General features: G+C 47.4%; 1 long non-coding RNA gene across 1 annotated transcript; it reads left to right on the forward strand.

Moving 5' to 3' along the window:
* Positions 1 to 21,407: 21,407 nt before the first annotated feature.
* Positions 21,408 to 24,920, forward strand: LOC125147973 (uncharacterized). Its single transcript, XR_007145367.1, has 3 exons — positions 21,408 to 21,767; positions 22,224 to 22,371; positions 23,916 to 24,920. It is a non-coding gene; the product is annotated as an uncharacterized LOC125147973 (long non-coding RNA).
* Positions 24,921 to 25,432: the final 512 nt, after the last annotated feature.

Consider the following 25,432-nt stretch of genomic DNA (forward strand, 5'->3'; position numbering starts at 1 on the left):
GTGCTCCCTGCATAAGCTTTGGGGGGGGGGGGGAGTCCTTCCTTGCCTCTTTCAGCTTCCGGGGGTGGCTGGAAATCCTCGGCATTCCTTGCCTTGTGGCTCCATCAGCCCAATCTCCACCTTCATCCTCACGCGGCAGTCGTCCCCCTGTCCTTGTCTCTGTGTCCAAATCTGGCTCTCCTCATAAGGACCCCAGTCGCTGGGGTTAGGGCCCACCTTACGTCAGCAGGACCTCATCTTAACTCGATTACATCTGCAAAGACCCCATATCCCAATAAGGTCACATTCACAGGTCGCGGGGCCAGGGCATATTTTTCTGGGGGACACAATTCAACCCACGCAGGAGGGGGTCCCCTTGCTTCTACGCAGGTCGTCGCATCACTTGCATGCTTCACAAACACGCAGAGCTGACGAGAAAACATCACCTCCAAGTTGAGTAAGGTGTGGCTTCCACATATGGGACGCACAGATTTACAAAAACATCTTGAGGTCTGGAGGGCGAGCCTGCTGGAATTTAGGAAGCCTCCTTTCTTCTAAGATTTCCAAATACATGTCACACAGGTCACTGTGGCAGGCTGACTAATGGCCCCTCAAAGATGTCTACGTCTTAATCCCTGGGACCTATGAATGTGTCACTTTACGCGGTAAAGGGGACTTTGCAGATGCGATGAAGTTAAGGGTTTTGAAATGAGGAGATGATCCTGGATTATCTGAGTGGGTCCAATGTCAACATGAGGGTCTTTATAAGAGGGAGAGAGCCGGGAGGGGGGGTGGGGTCAGGGTCCAAGAAGGAGACATGGCCACAGGGGCAGAGGTCAGAGACGGAGGGATTTCAAGATGGAGGGATTTGGAAGACGGAGGGAGGGACCAGGAGCCAGGAACGTGGGCAGCCTTCCAAAAGTGGAAAATGCAAGAAGTGGGCTCTTTCCTCGGAGCCTCCAGAAGGAAGCAGCCCTTGCTGACATCTTGATCCTACCCCCAGTGAGACTGAGTTTTCACTTCCGATGAATGCATTTAATTTTGTTTGAAGCCACCAAGTTTGTGGACATTCGTCACAGCGGCAACCGGGAGCTAATTCTGTCACGCAGCCCTAGCCTCTTTGGATGCATACCTGGATTATGCGGTGAGTTCTGTGTGGCAGAAAACTCCAGGGAGGGATGACAGATGAGAGCCAGGGGACCCAGCTCAGACTCCGGGGTCAGGCAGAGCCGCCAGGAGACCCACAGCTGAAATGAGGATGGGCCGCACCTTCTCTTGGCTTCGGTTTCAAAGAGAGGAATGTTCTGTGCACAAGGCGGTCACCTGATCTGAGCTCTCAAGGTGCCCACGTTTTGGGGAATGGTCTGAGGGTGTCATTTGGTCATGGAAAAAAATGGGGTGTAGGTTCAGCCTGGCCCTGAGCCGGATCTTCGTCTTTGATGTGCCATTAATGTAGTCATAAATGCCCTTCCATGACTCTCCTGCCCTCTCTGCACGCCAGGTGCCCTCCAGCTGATGAACGACGATCTCACCGGCACCGTGCGGGAATGGAGTGCCGGTGGGAGGAAGGATCACCGCCGCCCTATTTCTACAGGGCCCGCCTCATCCTTGCTCCTGGGGCTGCTGGCATTTTCTGAAGCGGAGCTGGGGCCCAGAGGAGAGTCACCTTTATGGGCACCTCTGCGCCAGGGAAGGGGCAGGACTGAATGAGGCTGAACCCCCACACCCAAGTGGTGGGGGCATGGGGGAGGGGCAAATGCAGACACTCAGCATCCAGAACATAGAGGGCTGTGCTCGAAGTATAGAGAGAGGCCTGCCCACAAGGTCTGCCTGCGGAGCCCGGGGGGACGCGGGGCAGACCTTGCAGGACCCCAGAGTGCGGTGAGTGAAGTTGGGGAAGCATGTTCCGGGCACAGCCAGAGCCAAGGTTCTCCACACATCAGGGCTCTGAGTGGTTGGGGACCCAGCTTCTCGCCTCCTCCCTTGTGTCCTCACACCCCCAAGGGGCAGCGGCCACCGTTCCTTGAGTGCTTTCCCAACGAGCGCCCAGGACCGTGTTAGCAGCGGGACACGGCCCGTCTCCATTCCCACCGTCACGTCACTGTCCGCACCTTGTCCTTTCAGATGAGCGTCCGGGAGGTGCAATCACCCATCCAATCTCCACCAGCCACTTAGCTCTGGGTGCTGTCGACTTACGGCCCACACCTGGACTCTTTCGCCACGTGGACGGTGGGTCTGGGGGACAAGCCGTCGGCATGGTTTCGTCCCCCGGTCCCCGGCCAGCGTATGCACACCTGACATGTGCAGTTCCTGGCGCGGGAGGGGGCTGAGCCCTGGTGAGCTCAGAACAGGCCCCGGGTGCGATCTGGTGGTCACAGAGGCTGCGCATCTCAGGATGGCCAGCCGCCTCGGGGGGGGGGGGGGGGGGGGGGCACCGGGGACTCTTCTGCGGTTCCGTGGGGCCCCGCTGACCACGCGGAGCTTTCCCCCTTCCACTACTGAGGAGGACGGTTTGTCATGGGCCCAGACGCACGCTCTCCGGATGTGCTCGTTGAAGCTCTGCTCCGGGAGGACAGTCACTGGCTCACGGCAGCGGGAGGGCCTGGGGCGCCAAAATCTTCTGCAGGCTTCCACTTGCCAGCTGCCAAGCCGAATCCCCGGGCGCCCCTTCCCGCCCCCACTCCTAGCCCTGCCTTATCAAGTGGAATCTTGTAGGAACTGCTGGCACCTTGGCAACCGTGGGGGAAACACCCTCGTCAAACAAAGACTGTCCTGGAGAGAGAAGGGTTAGCCCCCGGCTATGGCCTCCTGACAGCACCTCATGCTCAAGCATTTACAGGGGAGCCAAATGCCCTCCTACTGAAGGCCCTTCCGCATCCTTCGGGTGAGTCATCTCCACCCCCCACCCCCCACCCTGGGTGCCCATTTGAGGAAAGACCTTGGCCCCACAGGCAAAATGGCAGCTGCGAAGCGAAGCGAAGCGAAGTGAAGTGAAGTGAAGTGAAGTAATGGGCGGAGGCACGCTTTGGAGCAGAGCCAAGGAACGTGGGGGTGGATACCCACCCCCAGCCTTTACCTTCTCCATCGTCCCAACAACCTGCTCTGGAGCTAGGTGGGAAGTTCCGTGAGGAGGCCGAGGGGAAGGAGGTTGTGTCTAGGAAGGAGGCAGAACGCATGGCGTTCTTCCCATTCGACCAGGGAGCAAGGCCAGCCAGGACCTTCCCTGGCCTTTGTTTAGGCTCCCTTAGGGTTTTGGGTTGGCCCAGAAGGGCACATACGACCTCTCTCCTCGCGGACCGTCATTCTGTTCTAGACTAGCCTCCCTCAGTGCAAGACTGTGGCCATGGAGATGAAGCCCTGAGGTGGAGGAGACGCTCAGCTCTCGGCACCGAGAGGAACCTTCAAGAGTTCATGCTGCTGCTGCTGCAGGGTTAACATACCTGCCATCGGGACAGGCCAGTGTGTGTTCGTCTTTTGTTTGGCCTTATTTAGGACGGTCTGGAACCTTGGGCATATTCGGTGCGTGTGAGGGAGTGAGATGGGGATGGGGTGGAGACATTGGGCCGGCAACAGACTGGCCCCAGCGCCGCCTGGACCTTACCGCACTCTCTTACAACAGTTGCCTGTCTGGCCATCCCTGTGAAGGATGATGAGCTCCATGAGGAGAGGGGCAAAATCTTGTTTCTCTTTGGATTCACAGCTTCTGAGATACTGTAAATTTCAGCACATACTGTTGGTGGCCTGAGGGATGCACCGCACGTGGCCACGGGGGCGCCATACTGGCTGGGGCCCCTCTCCCTAACCGATCTGGGGGTCAACCAGGTCAAGGAGGCTTTGGGCTCCACTAGAAAATGTTCATCTGCTGGGGTATGTAGGGTTATGGGTTTCAAGCAGCTCCACGTTCCTCTAAAACAGTTAACGGCAATAGCGGTGAATTACGGCGTGCCGGGCACCGTGCGGGTTTCTTGCACGCACTGTATCTAATCTTTATAAGGACACTGTAGGGTTGGCGTTATCATCTTCATTTCACAGATGCGGAAATTACCACCCAGCCAGATCAGGGATCCTGCTTAAGGCTAAGAAGGCGGCACAGCCGTTCATTCCATTCACTTATGCGGCCAACATCTATTGAGCGTCTACTCCCTGAGTAGGTCAGCCCCAAGCACCACTCTGGGTGCTGGGAGAATTGCAGCGAAGACAGACAGAAATTCTTGCTCTCCCAGATCTTCAGTCCTGGTGGAGGGAAACAAAATGGTAATCCAGATCATTAACAAAATATATGGTATGTTGGGGGTTGGTGAGTGTAAGGGGAAAAATAAGAGAACGGGGAGGGGAGGGCTGGGGGGACTGGGAGGGGCTGCTGTAACTTGGGGGGAGGGGCAAGGAAGCCCTCACCTAGAAGGTCACATGTGACCACGAACCTGAAGGAGGTGGGAGAAGCAGCAGAGAGATCTGGGCGGAGGGTCCCAGGCAGAGGGAGCAGTGAATTCCGAGGGCCAGAGGCACAAGTGCGTCCAGCATGTTCTAACAGCAATGCCAGATGAAGTGCAGTCAGAGTGAGGGTGTGTGAAGGGACAGGCAGACCACAGAGGGCTCCACAGCCTGTCCCGAGGATCTTACTGTACTCCCACGGAGATCGGAGCCATGGAAGGTTTGGAGCAAAGCAGTGACATGATCCAGTTGGGGTTTCAACATCATCCTTCTGGCTGCCGGGCTGAGAACAGATTGAGGGGACATGGATAGAGCAGGGAGGCTCTATCCATGGTGGCTCAGATCAGGGTTGTAGCAGGGCCAGGATCTGGGTACCGGGTGAAAATAGAGCCATTTGGGAGAGAAATGCGAGAGCTCTGTTTTGGACATGTGACCTCGGAGCCGCCGGTCAGACATTCAAGTGGAGACGGCGAGCAGATGGTCGGATCTCTGAGTCCGGAGCCGTGGAGAGGGACGGAGACTGGAGATGAGACACTGGCATCATCGTGTAGGTAAAAGGCATTTGAAATCCTCACACTGGAGCTCGTTGATGGAGACAGGGAGCGCACATAGAGAAAAGAAGAGACCTGAACACCGAGCTCCGAGAGGCACTTGCGGGGAAGGGGAGGAACCGGCAAAGGAGGCGGAAAAGAGCAAACAGGAAGGCAGGAGTAAAACAAAAAGGCGGGAAGGCAGGTGTGAGTGCGGGAGGGGAAGGAGGTGGAGGGGAAAGAGGATGAGGGGAACGAGGGGGAGGAGGATGGAGAAATCAGCTGCATCAAATGCTGCCTGCAGGTCACATAAAATGAGAACTGAGATTCAGCCCGGCCCCATGTAGCCCCAAACTGCTGTGCTCTGTTCACTCCCTTAGTATTTGACGGATGACAGATGCCGAAAACTGTTAACAGAAAAAATCCTAAGCCCCAAACCACAGTGTACTGAACATTTGACTTCGCTAAACCACTCGATGCAACCCAAGCACCATAGGGCCGCCTTCAAGTTCTCCAACTGGTGTGCTCCCTCCCCGCAGCAGGTGCATTCCTGACAGCAGAATGGAAAAGGAAGCATCCTAGAGTATGTGATAGTGTAATTGTTATATTGCAAACCACCCTCTTTTTAAGAGAAGTGTCACCCTCTACTTTCTGTTTAATAAATTAGGGCTTATAGATAATGAGTGGCATATACCTGTCTGGGATTTGACCTATATGGGAAAATCACTGCATAGCGTACCAAACGGTACTGGAGAAGAAATCCGAAACTAAACTGGTCCGAACAAGAGGCTGGTTCGGTGGAGGTGGCAGAGGGAGAGGAGGGGATTTGGCCAGGCTTGGCTGTGGATTGGCTACATGATCTCAGGTAAATCACAATTGTGAACTTCCCCCGTGCCTACCAGCGCCGCTCCAAATAAGGTTTCTACCTCACTGAACCTTCCCGCCAAGGATGCTAAGGGAATTGGCCGCTATTCCAGAGAGACAAAGAGTCCATCTGGTGTCAACACTGCCATCATCACTGACATCATGGTGACCATTAGGACTGCTGGCGAGGCATCAGGTTGGCACTGCTAATGGTCGGCACCGTTAGTTTTCTGAGTGATTTCTCATAATGGGCAGTTGTGGAACTAGAAGCGTCCGTCCTTGAGGAGCTCATTTCATCAGACCTGCCTCTGGCCACCACCCCTTCATCCCTTTCCCTCCTGTTCTAGTGCGTGGGTGATGCCTCACTCAGAAGGCAATACAGATCAAGTTCTTAGCTGTTGACTAAGAGTCAGTGCTCCCTTTGTCTTTTGCTATCACCCCTCCTTTCTCCCTGCCCTTTGGGTCCTATGCATTTGTAGGTTTTTCCTTTTCTGCTCAGTTTTGGACCACTCATTTGCTTTGTTCTTGGAGAGGTGTTTCCTCTTACCACGTACCTCCTCTGCTTAATTAGAGATGACTGCTTGTCCCTATATCCACTCTTGCCTTCCTTCACGATAATGCAAAGTGTGACGAGGCATGTGGCCGTCAGAGACTGTTTCCCAGCATCCCTTGCAGCATGGCAGGATCATGTGACTGATTTCTTAACTAGAGTTTGTGCTAAAGAGGTGTGTGCAATTTCTGAGCCTTTAAGGAGAGAGGTTTGTGCCTATCATGCTTTTACTTTTCTCCTCCTTCCTACTATTGGAATGTGGGTCCATCTTGGACTAAATGGATGAGGCCGACATATTCAAGATGGCCGAGTAACAAGATGGAAGGCATCTGGGTCTTGACATGAGAGCTCTGGAGTCTTTACACTTAAACTGATATATGAGAGAGAAAGAAAGTTTTATCTTACTTAAATCCCACTATTTTGAGGTCTATTAGAACTGATGAACCTATATTCTAGCAAATAGATTCTTAGGCTTTTTGACTTAGTGGATTGGAGGTTATATGAGATGGAGAACATGGCTCGCTCACCACCGGGCGAGCTCTCTCTACAGAGAGCCAGACGCATAGTATATACTCAATAAATATTTGTTGAAAGTATGAATAAGCTACTGCGTCACTCTGGCATCTTGACCTCTGCTTTCGAAGAGCAGGTGGCTCTTGATCTATTGTTCACTTGGACTACTATGGTCTCTGTCATGGGCCAAGTATGGAATGTCCTAAGGAAATGAAAAGTCAGAAAGAGAGAGTCCCTGTCCAGCTGAAGGACCCTTTGGGAGTGTGAGCCTCAAATCAGTTTCAACAATGTAATCTTCCTACCTGTTGAATAAACAGAAAGTTATCTAAAGGAGTCACATGACTTCCCAGCTCTACGGAGATGATGCTTCATCCACGCGTGAAGCCCCTTTGATAGTCAGAGTGCCAGCAGAGGCAGGAGGTTCTTCAGATAGACCTGGAGCTTTGAGGATAAAAGACCAGACTAGGGCCTTATAGATTTTTCAGAGCCATGAGTCTCCAGGGCAACAATGATCCAGAGTTCTGGCCTATTTTGGCTTGTCGTTCTTTTTGATCCACTGAATGAGAGTGCTCACCAGTTGTCTGCTCTGTGTCTTCCTGCCTTGAGACTTTCCTCCAGACTAGGGTAGCCCATAAACACCAAATACCCTGATTCCTGAATGAACGGGACCATGAGTTAACTTTCCAGCGTCTACAGACTAACCCAGTCTATGGTGATAGTCCTGTAACCTCTCATCTCAGGGCTACGCGGTCCTCTCTCCTCTACATAAATCCTGCTTCCTCTCCATGCCCCACTTATCCATTGGGTCTCAGCTTCCATGTCGCTTCCTCACATTATCTGACTCTTCAAGACTGGAATGGCTGTTCCTCCAGTGTGTTCCCAAGTACTTTCGCTATTCTTTTTTTTCCACTAGACCATGAACTCCAAGTGACCAGGACACAGATCTGGCCACTTAACTTGATGTCTGGTACCTGGGAGTTTCTCATTAAATATGTGTCCAATGAAGGAGATGAATGACTGAATGGCTTTTCTTGCCCAGCATGGCCTAACTCTATCCTCATTGCTTGGTCAAGCCATGGCCTTGAGCCTCCAGTGAGGTTCCCAGCTCTCATTCTTGGTGAAAAATACCTTTCACCAATACTTTTATATTCCTGGCTATTTCCTTGTTTGTGAATTTGTCTCCTTACCCAGTCCTCTGATCTCCCTGCCTATCCTTAGCACCATATTGTAGCTACTCAGAGTCGCTGTGGTAGCAAATCCCACCATGGGGCATATTGCCATTTTGGTGCAATTCCTGCCACAGCCTCCCTACTCCTAGGTATGCGCTATTTCTATCTGAAGAGTCCAACAGGGAGCATGTTATGAGGATTAGTGTAAGCCCAGATCATGGTGCTCCAAATAGATCAGAATCTCTGTGTGTGTAACATTTTCAGCATCCCTGCAGATGAGGGGTGATTATTTTTTATTGAATTTTTCATTCTGAGACAATTGCAGATTCACATGCCATCCTAGGAAACAATTCAGAGATATATGTGTACTTTTCACTCAGTTTCCCCCAATGATAATATCTCTCAAGCTATCGTATATCACAACCAGAATATTGACATTGCTACGGCCAAAATATGGAACATTTCCATTGCTACAAAGGTCTCTCATGTTGGTATTTTATAGCCACACACACCAATCCCCCATCCTGAACTCCTGACGACTGCTAACCTGCTCTCCATTTCTATAATTTTGTCACTTCAACAATTTGATCTAAATGGAATTGAACAGCATGTTACCTTGGCTTTATTTTTCACTTAATGTAACTATCTGGAGATTCACCTGGATTGTTGCATGTATCAGTAGTTTGTTTCCTTTTGTTGTGTGGTATTCCACGATATGGATATACCATGATTTGTTTAAGCACCCACCTGCTGAAGGGCATCTGGGTTGTTTCCACTTTGGGGTTATTACAAATAAAGCTGCTACGAACATTCGTGTACAGATTTTTGTGTGAACATAAATTTTTATTTCTCTGGGATAAGTGCCCGAGAGTACATCATTGGATTGTATGGTAGTTACATGTTTCGTTTTATAAAAAACCATGCAACTGTTTCCCAGAGTGACTGTACCATTTTAAATTCCCATTAGCAAAGTATGAGTGATTCTGTTTCTCTACATCCTCACTAGCTTTGATGTTGTCACCATTTGCTCTCTTAGCCTTTCTGATAGATTTGTAGTGGTATCTCGTTGTGATTTTAATTTGTATTTTCCTAACGGCTAATGATTTTGAAAATCTTTTCGTGAGCTTATTTGCCATCTGTACATTCTCTCCAGTTAAATGTTTTTCGTGCTTTTGAAAAACATGAGCTAATTGGATTGGTTTTTTACTGTTCAGTTTTTAGAGTTCTTTATAAATCCTAGATATTAGTCCTTTATCAGAGAGATGGATTGCAAAGATTTTTTCCAAGTCTGTAGTTTATCTTTTCATCCTCTTAACAGGTTATTTCCCAGAGCAAAAGTTTTTAATTTAATGAAGTCCAATTTATTGGTTTTTCCTTTTGTAGTTTGTACTTTTGGTATCAAGTCTAAGAACTCTTTGCCTAGCCCTAAATCTCAAAGATGCTATCCTTTTTTCCCCTGTAAGTTTTATTGTTTTGCACACAAATCTATGACCCATTTTGAGTTAATTTTTGTATAAGGTGTCAGAGTTCACACTATGGTTGTTTTGTTTTGTTTTGTTTTGGCCCACGGATGTCAATGGCTCTGTACTCTCTGTTAGAAAAAGCTGTCTTTCCTCCACTGAATTGTTTTTTGCAACTTTAACTAAAATCAGCTGGACATATTTGTGTGAACATAGTCCTGAATTCTCTGTTCTCTTCTACTGGTCTATGTACCTCTTCCTTCACTAACGCCATCCACACAGCCTTGATTACTATAGCTATATAATCAATTTTGAAATTGAGTAGAGGGGTTCCTTCCACTTCATTCTTTTTCAAAATTGCTTTAGTTATTCTAGTTTATTTGCCATTTCATAGAAATTTTATAACAATCTTGTCTATATCTAAAAAACATGTTGCTGAGATTTTGATAGGAACTGTGTTAACCTATATACCAGTTTGGGGAGAATTGGTAGTTTTACTATGCAGAATCTTCCAGTCCATGAATATGGTATGTCCCTTCGTTTATGCAGATCTTCTTAGGTTTCTTTCATCACATTTTAAGCATATAAGTACTGTACACATTTTGTTAGATTTACACCTGCGTATTTAATTTTTTTCCAAGTGATTTTTTAAAGTGTAAATAGTATTCCATTTAAAATGTTGTGTCCCCATGTTCATTTCTGGCACGTTAAATACAATTAGTTTGTGTATCTTTTTTCTTGCAACCTCACTGGGTTCAGTTATTAATTCTAGGTGATTTTTTTTTTAATTCTTTGGGATTGACTGTCATCGTGTCATCTGCAAATACGGGAAGTTTTCTTTCTTTCTTTCCAAATTGTGTGCTTTTATTTTTTTTGCTGGCTGGAACTTCCAATATAAAGTTGAATTGGAGTGGTGAGAATGGACATTCTTAACTTTTGTTGTACTTAGGGGGAAAGTAGTCTTTTACTGTTAAAATAATGTTAGCTGTAGGGTTTTATGGATACTTTTTAGCGAGCTGAAGTTCTCCCTCTATTTCTATTTTTCTGAGAGTTTTTCTAATGAATGGGAAAATTTGGGAGAGGGTAGTAATTCTTTCATTATTAAAAATTCCTTAGTGAAATCAGTCCGTCAATGGGCATGTTATTGATTGGGCACCTACTGTATGTTATGCTAGGCCCTGTGAGACATGTAGGAGCTTGAAATTTGACACCTGCCCTCAAGCATTAAGGAAACATGATTTCCATTTTATTATTGAGCAGATCCTGTAAGTCTGCAGAAGACCCAAGATAGGAAATGCTAGTAATGGCCTGGCCAGAGGTGGTACTTCGACTGACCTCTGGGAATGAGCAGATCCTGAGAGAGAAAGTAAAACAGAGAATTAAGGAAATCTCAACGACCCGAAATTCTGTTTTCCAACAAGGATGATGGTAAGTCAATAATTTGCAGGCTACAGCTAGCTTTTGATTTATGGAGATGGATTATCTCTGTTTTGTGGATTATCCTTGACAAATGCTTAATCCTGGACTTCCTCCCTTTCTTCATACAGTTGAGCCTTTGGGCTGTCTTTTCTGCCATCAGTCCGCATGCTCAGGGAATGCAAACTAATATTACTATTAGCTAAAGAAAAACATAATTAAGAAGGGCAATGTGTGGTCCCTAAGTTATATCATTTATTCCAAACGAAATGGGAATAATATTTATATTTTGTTTGTAGATATCCACACCACTTCTCTCCCTCTTAAGGATAAACAAAAATCGGCTGTGTGACTGTGTACACATCATATTTATTAAGTTGGCTTGGGAGCCAAGAGTAATACTGGAGAGATCATGGACCACACGACATCTGATTCATTGGACCCATCCATATTTTTATGTGTTTACTCTAACATAAAGTAATAATGAATAGTGCTCTCATCTGCAAAATTAAAAATCCTGGCACATTACCCACAGGTCATGCTTTGGGTTGTCTTTCTACAGCATTGATGGATTTGCATGGATATGGCCCTCTATCTCACTTTGTCCTGCTGGTGACCAGTGGCTCATCTTTGAGGCAGATGGCCAGGGTTAAGGGTAGAAGCTGAGGCCATGAGGCAGGGTGAAATTAACTGTTCCCTTCACATGGGGATTGAACCCCTGACCTTCACCTCATTAGCACAGCACTCCAACACAGCACTTCCCAGCCTCAATTTTATATCACCCCAGGGTGTTTCCATTTATCTCAAGAGGGAGCTGTGGAATTCCCCAAACAAAATTAATTTTAACTCACTTTAATTTAAACATTAAATATGGGCTATGCAGGCAGTGCTTTTCAGGAACGGAGGAGAGTGGCTGATGTTAAAAGATGCAGGGGCGCCTGGGTGGCGCAGTCGGTTAAGCGTCCGACTTCAGCCAGGTCACGATCTCTCGGTCCGGGAGTTCGAGCCCCACGTCGGGCTCTGGGCTGATGGCTCAGAGCCTGGAGCCTGTTTCCAATTCTGTGTCTCCCTCTCTCTCTGCCCCTCCCCCGTTCATGCTCTGTCTCTCTCTGTCCCAAAAATAAAAATAAACGCTGAAAAAAAAATTTAAAAAAAAGATGCAGCCACCATGATGCTCGCACTGTTCCCCAAGCACCCTGAAACAGCCTCTCTAACCCACTGAGCCAGTCTGGTGGGGAAGGAGTCTGCATGTAAGTGGCAGGCATGGAAGGCTTTTCGTTATGGGGGACAACAAGTTCAGTCCTACCAAACACCTGCATTTCACAGGACCGTTTCATGTAGTCTGCTGGGCGCACGCTTAAGTGTGTCTGGGCCTGATGGGCACAGTTCCGCTTTGGTCCAGCGAGGCCCTCCCTTCTTCGTTCTAGGGACGATGATGCTTTGCACGGTCTTAGGAGTTTGCTGCAGGAACCATGTGTGATTTATTAAGATATTAAATTGGGCTCTGTTGTCGGGCTTTTTCCTGGGTCAATACGCAAGATTTATCACTACCGTGCTGGCCCGGGAAGTGTGTGGCTCAAAGGTTTCCAGGGCATTCTGGCCCCTGGGTTACTTTGGAGACACGTAGGGTCTCAGCAGGCCTTTGGCAGGGCAGGCCAGCGGCTTAAGCGCAATGTAGTGGAGGGGGCAGGGAAGCAGCTAACGGACGTCTTCAAAACTCTTCATTGTAGTGTACAAATAATAGCCGTACGCATTTATTAAGGGATAATACGTACACTTCCTTCTACTGGCATAATTCGTATAGGACTTTCACATACATTATCTCATTGGTTCTTCACACACCTGTCAAGAATTACTATCTTCATTTTCTTGATGAGCAAACAGACTCAGAAAAATTAAGTGACTTGCCCAAGGTTGCACAGCCAGTAACTCACGGATGCAATACCAGCTCCAAAGTCTTTTCATTATACTTCTCTTATCTCAGTTTATCATCTTCATCCATTTGCTTTTGGCAGGGAAGGGTCTAGTATCTCCATTTCACAGAAGAACAAATTGACACAAAGATGTAATTAAACTTTTTGGCTCCTGCCTTTTGGAAACGCTCCTCTTTTTGAGGGTATTACGTCCATTCCTTGCTGAAGGGCAAGGCGTTCTTTTGCAGGATAATTTCTGCTCTCCGAGTCCAGAATCTCCACTGTCATTGTCACTGCCACGATGGTGGTTTGGCTCCAACATGCCCTCTGCCTCCGATGGGGGTTCACATCAGCCACTTCTGGGTGGGGAGGGGTTTGCACGTAAATGGTTTCTTCACATCTACTTAAAACTGCTCTGTGAACTCCACGACCTCAAGCGGCTGTTGCCGAAACACTCAGTCCTTCAGGGATAGGCACTTTGTTCTAGATCTTTTTTGCAGTGACGTTCTGTGAAATTCTCCCAATACGGGGAGGTTGGAGTACACTTTCCCATTTGGGCCCTTCAACCCACTCCCTCCCCCCCCACCCCAAATGACTAAGTCTCCCAAGGCCCATTCTAGATGCATGGCCACAGTGTGCCATCCCACTTGGAGGAGAGCTTGACCTCTTCTGAATGCCTCTATTATTCATTATCGAGACAATTCATGTCTAGACTTGGACTGGAGTTTATGGTATAGTAGAAAACGGTTGTTTTTAGCTGCCCAGGATCTACGCCCTCTTCCTAGGTTGAAGGGATTCACTGTGGAGTACAGAGCAGCCGGGGCAACAGTGTACGACAGACCTTGGCCAAACCTGAGTAAGAGATGATTCTACCAGGATGCAAGCTCCATGTGGGCAGAGTTTTGTCACTTTTGGTTCACGCTTGAATCCCCGGGTCTAGAACACTGCCAGCCTGCTACTAAATTAATTTACTCAGTGAATGCACGGATGATGCAGAGATGATGAGACTAAAATGGATAGTGGCCAGTCATGGGCACGCAACCCAGCCGTCGACGCTGTGTCCGTCGGTGGCATAAGGTTGCTCCTACCTCCTGGCTCCCTTTGCTTACGCTCCGTTTACTAAGCCCGGTGCGGTAGCCTTCCCCAATGATTCCGTCTCTTGCTCAAATTATCAGTTGGTTTCTAAGGCGTGCAACTGAGAGGCCTGACTGATGTAAATGGAATAGGGTTGATTAGTCAAGTATGTATGTTTTATCTTCCTCACTTAGACGGTGAGGAAGGCATTCATATCTTGTTGCATTCCTTGTAACACCTGGAATGGTGCTTTGCAAATAATCTGTGCTCAAGGCGTGTTCGCGGATGGTGACGAGGATGATTGGCTTTAAAGGCCAGGCATCTAAGAGGTTGGGTGTTCTGGGGACCATCTTTCCTACGTGTGCCTAGAGGCACACACATTTTCTCATTCGCGAGGCATCACTTGCAAGAGGCCTTTTGGGTAATGCAGTGGGCCCACGGAAACCGGAAGAAATTCAAGGCCATGGGCCAGCTACACCACGGGAGCCCCACACCCAGCCAAACGTCCTCATTGGCAAATCAAACCCGAAAGCTGTCACAAATTCTGCTCCCTGACAGTCCCAATTCAACAATGTACTGAGAGACAAAAAGAGAAACCCAAGTGAAGATCGCCAACGTGTCTTTTTGGGCAACCAGCAGATTGCGCAGAGGGTCAGCACAGACACAGGCAGAGAACATTCTCCTGGCAGGACTCCATCTCTAAATCAGGCACCACTTCAGAGGATCTCAGCCTCATGCCTTATGGAACTTGTTTTTTTTTTTTTTTTTTTACCAACATTTGTTCTTATTGTTCTTTTATTATTCCTAATAAAACTTTCTTAAAGTAGCACCATTCAATCACTCATTCATTCACACACTCATTTATTCAATGAAATCTTTGTTGTCTATGGGCTGAGACCTTTGGCCCCATTTGATGATAAAAAACTCTTGAAACAGGTAACCCATTCCCACTTGCGTATGTTCAAGATGAAGAAACCCAGTGAGGTAAAGCCATCTCCCACAGCTCACTGATATCCAGACTTAGATTAAGACTCCAAATTTTAGGGGTGCCTGGGTGGCACAGTCGGTTAAGTGTCCGACTTCAGCCAGGTCACGATCTCACGGTCCGTGAGTTCGAGCCCCGCGTCGGGCTCTGGGCTGATGGCTCGGAGCCTGGAGCCTGTTTCCGATTCTGTGTCTCCCTCTCTCTTTCTGCCCCTCGCCCGTTCATGCTCTGTCTCTCTCTGTCCCAAAAATAAATAAACGTTGAAAAAAAATTTTTTTTTAAATAAAAAAAAGACTCCGATATTTTAACTCTTAAATCTGAGCAGTCACCCCTGGACTGATGCTTCCTGAGAAATACCGACTAGGAAAAGTGCCCTTACCTGGCATATTGTGATGTGTTAGGGCGAGATTAGTAGCAATCTTTGTAACTCCCAAAATACCGTTTCGGGAGTTTAGGATGACTGCAGGATGGCTTTGAGTTACCTCACGGTTTTGCCAACCATCCTAAAACCCTCAACAGAAATCAACTGTAGTTTGGGTTACAATATGTCATTGAGCCGGATTTCCCCGTGGTAGGAGTGTGGGACTGAGGTGGAGGGCACTATCTCAGCATCATGGGAAAGCAAGTGGGGGCCACAGTTCCGACTTTTGAGGCTCTGGGCTTACAAGGAAGGGAAGAGCTATGTAACTCGGTGGACAGAGCTTGGAAGTACCATTAGGAGAGGTTATTCTGTACAGAAAGAGAGACTTGGTTTAAAGAAGAAGAAGAAGAAGAAGAAGAAGAAGAAGAAAGAAGAGATCCCAAATGAGAGTAGTTGCCCGAGAAAGTTCCTGGCAATTTTTTTTTTTAATTTTTTTTTTCAACGTTTATTTATTTTTGGGACAGAGAGAGACAGAGCATGAACGGGGGAGGGGCAGAAAGAGAGAGGGAGACACAGAATCGGAAACAGGCTCCAGGCTCTGAGCCATCAGCCCAGAGCCCGACGCGGGGCTGGAACTCACGGAGCGTGAGATCGTGACCTGGCTGAAGTCGGACGCTTAACCGACTGCGCCACCCAGGCACCCCAGTTCCTGGCAATTTAAAGGAAACACCAGTTCCTTCTGGAGGGTGATTCTCCTAATTTGAATTAGTATCAGAATCACCTGGAGTTCTTTATAAAACTCTATCTTCCTAGGCACCCCCTTCTTAGAGAATCTATTAGGCGGGTCTGGGTTGAGGCCCAGGAATCTGTATTTACATTGGCCTCCCCCCACCCCCCCACCCTACGCTGATTTTTATAATGAGGAAAGATTATATCAGGAAAAGTGGGCAAGTTCTGGGTTTGAGGATGCTGCCTTTCAGAGTGAAGAAATAGCTTGACAAGCCACGTCCAAGAGAGGGGCTCTGGGTCAAAAAGGCAGGAAGAAAAACAACACGAACTTCAAAAAAAAAAAAAAAAGCAGCTGTAGCCCGCATTGAATGATTTCCCACGGCTTCCAGAAAACAGCTGAGTCTGCAGACCCCTGTTCACATGCAGGATGAATGGAGTCTGTGTGCTCTTCGAAATGTCATCACGACGCGCACATTATGACCGCGGGGCTCCAGTGAGCCATTCCTTCTGAACTCCCCTGTCACCCAAAGTCCCAGGTGGGTTTTCCTTGGATCATCTCCCTTCTCCCTTCTCGGAGGCTGTTCCTCTGGATCAAATGACCACGTTTCCCTGTCCTGGGGCCTCCTGAAGTCCTGGCACTGTCGCCTGGCCTGCCAGCAGCTTAATTTCCTCTGCCATCCCCATCACACCTCCAAGCAGCTGATCCCACAGTGGGTGTGAGGACCTGAGGTCTGCGAATACTTTGGGGCTGATATCCTAAGAGGCCTCGAAAATCCTGGGTTTGCTGCTGACTGGCGTGCCCGTGCAGGGAGCTGGCTGCTGTTCCAGGCAACCCAGGCCAGAGAATCCCGGAAGCAGACAGTGAAATGGCTGAAATCCTTGAGAGTGATAACAGAGCAGCTACCGTTTATTCAGTCGTGCCTGTGCTGTCCATTTCACACACTGTGTCTTAGAGCAACCTCTTGGGGGTAGTTACTATTACGCTGACTCTACAGATGAGGACGAAACCTCAAGGTAGTTAAGTGAGTCGCCACTGGCACAGTTAGCTAGTAAACAAACTTTTTAACCTTGAAACATAACATGCATAAAGAAACGCGTAGTGTGTTGCTTTGTGGGTGAACACGAGTGTGAACACATCGGCCAAATCAAGAGCTAGACTATTACCAGCGTGAGAGAAATCTCCCCACGTCCTCTCCAATAATCACCTCTTCCCCGCAAGAAGTGTTTTTGTCACCAAAGAGTAGATCGATGGCGAAGTTTATAGAAATGGAATCGTATACTGTGCATTCTTCTTATCCGGCTTTTTCTCCACTCGGTATTATGTCTGTAAAGTGGATCTAATATTGTTACGTGCACAGATAGTTTTCTCATTTTTAATGCTGTAAAAATGTCCATAGTTTGAATTTACCACAATTTATGTATGTATTCAAGGACTGCTGGTCATTTGGGTAGCTTTTCATTTGAGCCTCTTGCAAATAATGCTGCTTGGAACATTCTCGTAAATGTCTTGTGATGTATACACTTCTGTGGGTTATATACTGAGGAAGAGAACGGCTGGATCACAGGGGCGTGCATACTTTGGTGTTAGTAGATACCGTTACGTGGTTTTGCAAAGTGGCTGCACCAGTTCATACTCCTAACAGTTACAAGGGTCTGGGGAATCCATATCCTCCTCAGCACTTGGTATTGTTGGGCTCTTTTAATTTTTACCACGCTGGTGAATGTATCTTAGTTTGCATTTCCCCGGTGACTAATGAAATTGAACACTTTTTCAAATGTTATTGGTCATTTGGGTATGTATTGGCCTGTTTCGGGTTTTTGCCCATTTTTCACTTGGGTTGTCTGTTTTTCTTGGTGACATATAGGAGTTCTTAACATTTTCTGGGTAGGAATCCTTTGTCATTTACATGGATCACAAATATCTTCTTCTCTGTGGCTTTCCCTTCTCACTCTTAATGATTTCTTTTGATGGAAAAAAGATTCAAATTTTAATGTAGTCCAATTTATCAATGTTTTCTTTTGGGATTCTGCTTTTTCTTCCTGTTATGTGTAATTGACTCTTGTGCACTGACATTTTTTATCCGACGAACTTGTCTGATTCACTTCTTAATTCTGATAGTTTTCTGTAAAATATTTTGTACTTTCTATATACGCAATCATGCTTTCATTCCAATTCTTAACATTTTATTTCTTTTTTTAACTTTATTGCAAAGTCTAGGACCTTAAGTATAACGATAAACAGAAGTAGAGACAGGGAGCATCTTTCGTTCTCAATATTGGGTGGAAAGTATCACTATTTGAACATTAAGTATGATATTTACTGGAGGTATTTTTATAGATATTCCCTCATGTTAAAGTATTTCCCATCTAGTCATAGTTTCCTAAAAGAGTTCTTTTTATTATCACTAGGGGGTTAGTTTTATGAAATTATTTTTCTGAATCCCTTGAGTTGATCAATGATTTTCATCTTTATTCCGCTACTATGGTAAATTACACTGACTGATTTTGGAACATCGAGTCTTCCAACAAGACCCATTTTGTTTGTTGGATCCAGTATGATAATGTTTGGTTCAGAATTCAACCTCCATGTTTAGGAGAAAGAAATAGCCCATAATTTTCTCTCTCAGTCAGGTTTCGATAATGAGGTAATACAGCTCTCAAAACTGAGTTGACAGGTCGCTTATGTTCTATTCTTTGAAATAGTTTGTGTATGATTAGTTACATCTCATCCTTAAGTATTTGGAAGAATTTACTGATGAAGCCATCTGGTTCTGGAGTTTTCCTTGTGGAGAGATCTCTCATTATGGATTTAATTTATTTAATAGAAAAAAGACCATAAATTGGTTCCGAACAGCCTCTTATCTTATTTAATGGCTATAGGGCTATATTGATAAATCTTTTCTTTTTCTTCCTGATATCAATTATTTGTGCCTCACCCTTTTTAAAAGAAATCAGTCTTGTCAGGAGCTTCTCAATTTTATCAGTCTTTTTGAAGAGATAGTTTTTGGCTTTGTTGGTTTTCTTTGTTGTATCACTATTTTCCCCCTTCATTAATTCCTGCTGTTTATTATTTCCTTCCTTGTAGCATCTCAAAGTTTAATTTGCAATTCTTTTACTAAAATCTTAAGATGGAAACTCGGTGCATTGTTTCTTGATCCCTTCTTCTTTACTAATGATGCATTTAAGGCTCTAAATTTCTCTTAAGCGTGCTTTGGCTGCATCCCATATGTTTCGATATGTTTCAGTTTTATTATCTTTCATTAAAATATCTTCTAATTTCCATTGTGATTTCTACATTGACTCGTGGGTTGTTTAGGAATGTACTGCTTCATTTGACATCACATTAATCCGGTCAAGCCCTGAGCTCTTTAAAAATGATTCAGGATTTCTGCAGCCAGCTCTCTTTCTGGATCACCCCTGCCGGGGGAGTCTCACCTGAAGGCCTGAGGTGTCTAACCTGGCCCTTCCTCCTGAGTTCCCTTTTTGTCACCCAGCCCCATAAGACTCCTGGAAGCTCAAAGGGAATGTTAAGTCATCCTGCTGCTCGGCTCCCGGCTTAACCTTCCTCGTAATTCTTGATCTAGTCCTTCGGATAAAGCATGGCCATTTATAGAGCCTCAGTTGTAAAATGTGCGAAACACAAATTTTCTCATTAATTTCTTAGTAAAATTAATCTTCTTGGGGTCCCTTTCTGATAGTTCTTCACAGGGCCTCTGGGACCCCTGCTGCCTCTTTCCCAAGTTCATCCTTTCCAGGTCTGAAACCAAAAGCAAAGAAGCCAAAGCCGATTGTCCTATAATTCTTTATCTCCCCCGGTAGACGCGGCTGGCGCTTGAAGGGAACCCTCTGCAGGGGTTTACAAGGAGCAATTCCTAAGGCTCTCCCACAGGGGCTTCCTTGCTGTCAGTGTGAATGCCCTGACTGGTCATATCACCCTTTTCCCTTTGGCTGCCGGGAAGCCCAGAGTGTGGAGCTAAATTTACAGGTCACCTCTAGCGACGGGGTCCGCGTATAGAGACTGGATGTGACTTTTCCTCCCTGGCTAGACTTCTTCCGCTTGTTTCTCTTCTCCTTAGCTCAGAATTTTTGTTAATTTCATATATTTTACCAAGTTATATATTTTACCATGAAAGTCTCTGTGACCTTCCGTGAAGCTGGAGTTACTTCAATTTTGTCAATCTGTGTAGCCACTTGGAGTTTATTTATGTAAAAATTTTCAGCTCTGGAGACATTTGAAAGACAGCAGAACGGGCCCCGGAGAAACAAGGATTCCGAGGAGTACTGTAATTTCTAGAATTTATTGTGAAATTAGATTTTTATGACTCTTTGCCATACATATTCTCTTGCTTAAGATTATTCATCATTCTATATTGCTTTGCATGAAAAACACATTTCAAAATCAAAATTACTAAGCCGTGTTCTCCGATTAACCAGGAGCAAAGGTAGGTAGACAAATCTGGCCACGCTGGCCACTGAGCATGAAAATATGAAGATCAATTTTACAAAGTCACGGACACAGGAAAGAAATCAATTATCAAAATCGGAAACTATAGTATTAGTCATTATTGCCATACACTAATATATAAGTATCAGTATTTCTCCAAAACATACACTAATGTAAGTAAAATGTAATTAATGTCATTCAAAAGTTCAAATCTATCATATATGTTATAGTACTGTATTATTTATTGTATTTTTTCTTTTTTTGTTTGACATGCAAAACCATGTACAAAAGGGTTAGAAAAAGAAAAAAATTCACTATCTGCTTTTCTTTTTGACCCATTATTAATATTGCTGCATTTATCATTATTGCTAAAAATAACGTCCTACATGGGGACGCCTGGATGGCTCAGTCGGTTGAGCGTCAACTTCGGCTCAGGTCATGATCTCGCGGTCCGTAGGTTCGAGCCCCGCGTCGGGCTCTGTGCTGACAGCTTGGAGCCTGGAGCCTGCTTCGGATTCTGGGTCTCCCTCTCTCTCTCTGCCCCTCCCCTGTTCGCGCTCTGTCTCTGTCTCTCTGTCTCTCTGTCTCAAAAATAAAAAAAATAAAAATAAAAAAAAAAATAACGTCCTACAGAAGCAGGGGTAGTAAGTCTCCTCCCTGGAGGTCACTCCATGGGGCAGGCTATGGGCACCTGCCAGGTGCTGGAGAAATCTCTGCTAACCCAGACTTCCGGCCGCCTTGATGTTCTCTCCCTGCGTCTTGATGTCCCTCCCATCCTGCATTCCGCTTCCTCAAGGATAAAGGTGTTCTTTGCACACCTTTCCTCAGGCCAAGGCTTTTCAGTTTCCTCTGCACTGGCCTTTGTTACCAAGTCCGGTCTCCTCCCTGGAGAGCAGCTTCCTGTTTGTGCTCTTCCTGCCAAGGAGCTCCATCAGTCAGCTGCCTGGGCCCCCTTCCTGGCCCAGCCCCTTCTTACTGTGTGGTCTTAAAGCAGGTCACTTCACCTCTCCCTATCTTTCTCTGTAAAACCCAGATAATACTACTTCCAGAAGAAAGAAAGGGTTTTCTTTAAGCCCTTTGAGCTTCAGATGGAGGCACCACAGCCCTGCCCGGGGCCCGCGCCGGCCACCATGTGATTAGGTAATGTGAGACGCGGCTCATTATGCTTTGTCTGCAATGAATGCGGCCCGGCCACAAAGCGCTGGAACTTTCGGTTACATTGAAACCCCCGCGGTAAGCGGGGATTGCCTTACACTCCAATAAAGCACACCAGAAAAGAGCAGTCATTTGGACTAACCCGGTCCTCAATGAACACTCGCATTTGATTTCTTCTGCTGAGTAGAAGACGGGTAAGTAAGACACGACCTATTTACAGGTGGAGGGACCTGTATCCCCAGACCAGCATCCCCAGAAGCTTCCTCTGCAAGACACAGAAGACTCCTGGGCAGTCCGGCCTTGCTGGGCAGGGCGGGAGCTATGCCTGTGCAGAGGTGAGGAGAAGTCAATGGCTACCATACATTGACCTCCTACTACGTGCCAAGAATTATGCTACGTATGTTTTCCATCCCAAACCCTCAAGATAACTGTATTAAACCCTAGCTACGTTCTGAGAACAAAAGGAAACAAAAACACCCGCTAATCTTTATACATTTTTCACCGTAATGAAAGCCTATCCATTTGGGCCCCGTAGATCTGAGCCCAGAATTTTGGCCTGAGGCCTCCTCCCTGATCCTCAGGCTTTAAGACCACACAGCATGGGTCAGCAAACCACAAAGGGAAGGCTTACTTTTCTCACCCTGACCCAGACCTCTGAAGCCTTCCTGATGACGCCTTGGGCAGGGCTCACTCAGCTTGACAAACTTTGACCCGGAACCCTCTGATCCCATTTTGATGAATGAAGTCAAAACCCCAGTGGGTTCACTCATCTGGCTGCTATAGCACAGCCAGTCAAAGGTAGGTCTTGGCTGCGTTTTCCTGCGAGCTGCTTAGGAACTGGGGGTGTGCTGGGGAGGGGCCGGAAGGGACCCTGGAATCAGGGAAGATACGGGCACGTATCCTTCTGGCTGGGGCTTCTCCGATTAGGCCAAGGATCAGGTGCATGGAAAGAACAGGCTGGGGATGAGATTGGTGAAGAATTTCCCTTGGTGAGAGAATAGGGAGGGGTCCACAGGACTGGCGGCTTGGATCGATCCTCCAGTGATGCCTAGAGGCTGGGGCTTCTGGAGGTCCCAGGTAAGGAGACAGCTCTGCTCCCTGGGGAGGAGTCTATTATGTCAATTGCTGGGAAACATGGTTAGTTGAACTGACTCTCTATTGCCCTGGCATGTGGGGGGAGGGAGGGGAGCAGGGGTCCTGTTGTTAGGGAAACCATGGAGAGGAAGGAAACAAAATGCTTTGGATGGGTGCTGCACTCCCCTGGGTCCGCCTGCTGGGTGCTGATTGGACAGCCTGCCCAGAAGAGGTTTCATGTTATGCAGGCAACTGTTGTTGCCCAGAGAGCCCAGGGCTGCCTCGCTCCCTCGGGAGCTGATGTTTCGGGAACCGTGGAAGCAGCTGGTTTATGGAAGCGTCAAACAACGTGAGCTGCGGAATCTGCCAAATCCCAAACAGCTCTTGCCGAGCACCCTTTCTTCTAGATTTCGAACTCATCTGTGTTTCAAAAGCAATTTTGTTTAAATGGCTTATCCCCCCTACTCCCAATCTGTGGGAAGCTGCCACGTGCAGGCAGGAAAGGGACTCTCCAGGATCCGTTCGCGACGGCTGCCGTGAGCCAGAACCCGGGGCTGAGGCCGCACGGGAGTCAAGGGCCCGCGTTCCTAGGAGGGGGTGGGGGGGGGGGTGCCTGCAAGGGAACACAGAGGGCAGGTGTGTGGCTCCTCAGTCCCCTGGCTTAGGTCTCCAGGCGGATAATTTTGCAACTTTCAATTCCTAACCCAGCCAGCATTGTTTGTACTTGGGACAAGTCATTCGAGCGTGGGGACTAGGAACACGTCATGTATTATCTTCACTTCTCTAAGAAAGGTGTGGGGCTTCCCTTGAATGAATGAATGAATGAATGGGCTTATGGTGTCGGCCATTGGCAAATTCTGTAGCTCCCTGCCCACCCAAGGACTTCTCCAAGGAGCCTCTGGGGGCTCCTTACAGGGAACCTGGTCCTGAGGACACACGTACCATGTAGCCCTCCATCACGCCGTCTTGTCCAGACCCTAGGGGTTCTGGGAGAGAGGGGGAAGAGCAACGATGCCTCCAGACATTGGGCAAACCGCTGGCCTAATTCATTCACTATGGCGACTTTTTCATCCGTAGGCCCGGCACTGCTTGTGTAGTTGGGTCTGTGAAGGTTCCCTTTCAAGTAGGACAGCTGCTTGGCGTTCTGGGCTCACCATGTGGAGGGCAGATGTGACATCCTCTCGGAACACACTTGTTGGTGGGCAGCAAAGTCGAAAGGCAAACCCCCACGAAACCTGGCTAACTTCTTTTTCTTTTTGACTTTCCAGATCTCAGTACCCATCTGGATACTTCATTAGGGTCCTAAGACATCTGGGGACCAGCGATGGAAGAAACGTGCTTGTGTCGGGCGCCTATCACACGCCCGCACTGTGCTGAGCCCTTTCCAATATGGTATCTCGGATAGTCCCCCACCAAAAAAAAAAAAAAGAAAAGAAAAGAAAAGAAAAGAAAACCTGCCAGAGTGGAATTATCATTTCCATTTTATGAGTGAGGAAACAGGCACAGAGAGGCTGAGTGACCTACCCAAGGTCACACAGGTGGGAAATAGCAGTTCCTGAATTTGAACCAAGATGATGACATTGTCAAGGGGCAGTTTGGGAGGTTTTCATTGCGGCCCCAACTCCGGCAGCAACGTCCTTCTTCATGACATCCCCCTCCCCCAAATAAATACACAGTCTGAGTAAGAAGAATATGCAGGGGACACGATGACACTTTCGGGGTTCCCCTGCCTCCTCCCTTTCACGGAGATGGCTGCCCCAAGCCCCTCTGCACAGACACCCTGGAGTCCCCACTAAATCAAGATCCGTCTGACTCTGAAGGACAGGTCCTCCCAATACAACCGGATGTCAGTTCTCTTCGATTCCTACCAAGAAGACCTTTGCTTTCTTAAAACCTTTACGTAGAAGAGCCAGTCGGTCAGTGTAGGATTCCCCTAACGGAGACCCGAACCACAGATTCCAGAATTTCACCAGCCTACCCAAGGTCACCAGCCCATGAAATGCCCCACACTTCTCAGGGAACAGTGATGCATCGCATCCTGGCGGGGAGCACGGGCGTGAAGAAGCACAGCATTAGTGATGTAGATTAGAGTTTCAACTTATGTTGAAGCATCTGCTGGCCAAGGTCCAGTTCATTTTGGGTTCCAGCTAAATTTATTCGGCCTCAGGCGCCTGGGTGGCTCAGTCGGCTGAGCATCTGACTTCAGCTCTGGTCGTGATCTCCACGGTCCGTGGGTTCCAGCCCCGCATCGGGCTCTGTGCTGACAGCTCGGAACATGGAGCCTGCTTCGGATTCTGTGTCTCCCTCTCTCTCTGCCCCTCCTGTGCTCATGCTCTGTCTCTCTCTCTCAAAAATAAATAAACATTAAAAAAAATAAAAAAAAAATCTATTTGGTCTCTAGATATAGAGACCAGGGGTGTTTAATGTGGCCGCCCTGACACGGCTCTTCCCTCTGTGCCATGCAGCCTCCACCCTGGAAGTGTGTCAGGGACCCAGGGTCAAGGTCAGCCATGGCCTTGTATTTCAGACAGGAATTAGTTTTCAGATTATATGTTCACAAGTGAAGGGCTTGTCATGGGCTGGCTGGAGAATGCAAAAACAAGCCAAGATCCTGGGAACTCAGAAACATAAATAAGCGTGAGTACCTTTCACCTGCTCCCTCCTTCCTCGGGAGGGCTATGCCTGATGCTGTTACTATTTCATGCTCCTAGGTCTCCGTACAGTCGTGAAGCACTTTTACAGACAGGACTTAGTTTTGACCCGCAAGCACTACTGTGCCCATTTT

The sequence above is a fragment of the Prionailurus viverrinus genome, chromosome D2, assembly GCF_022837055.1.
Source record: "Prionailurus viverrinus isolate Anna chromosome D2, UM_Priviv_1.0, whole genome shotgun sequence".
NCBI classification, from domain to species: Eukaryota; Metazoa; Chordata; class Mammalia; order Carnivora; family Felidae; genus Prionailurus; species Prionailurus viverrinus.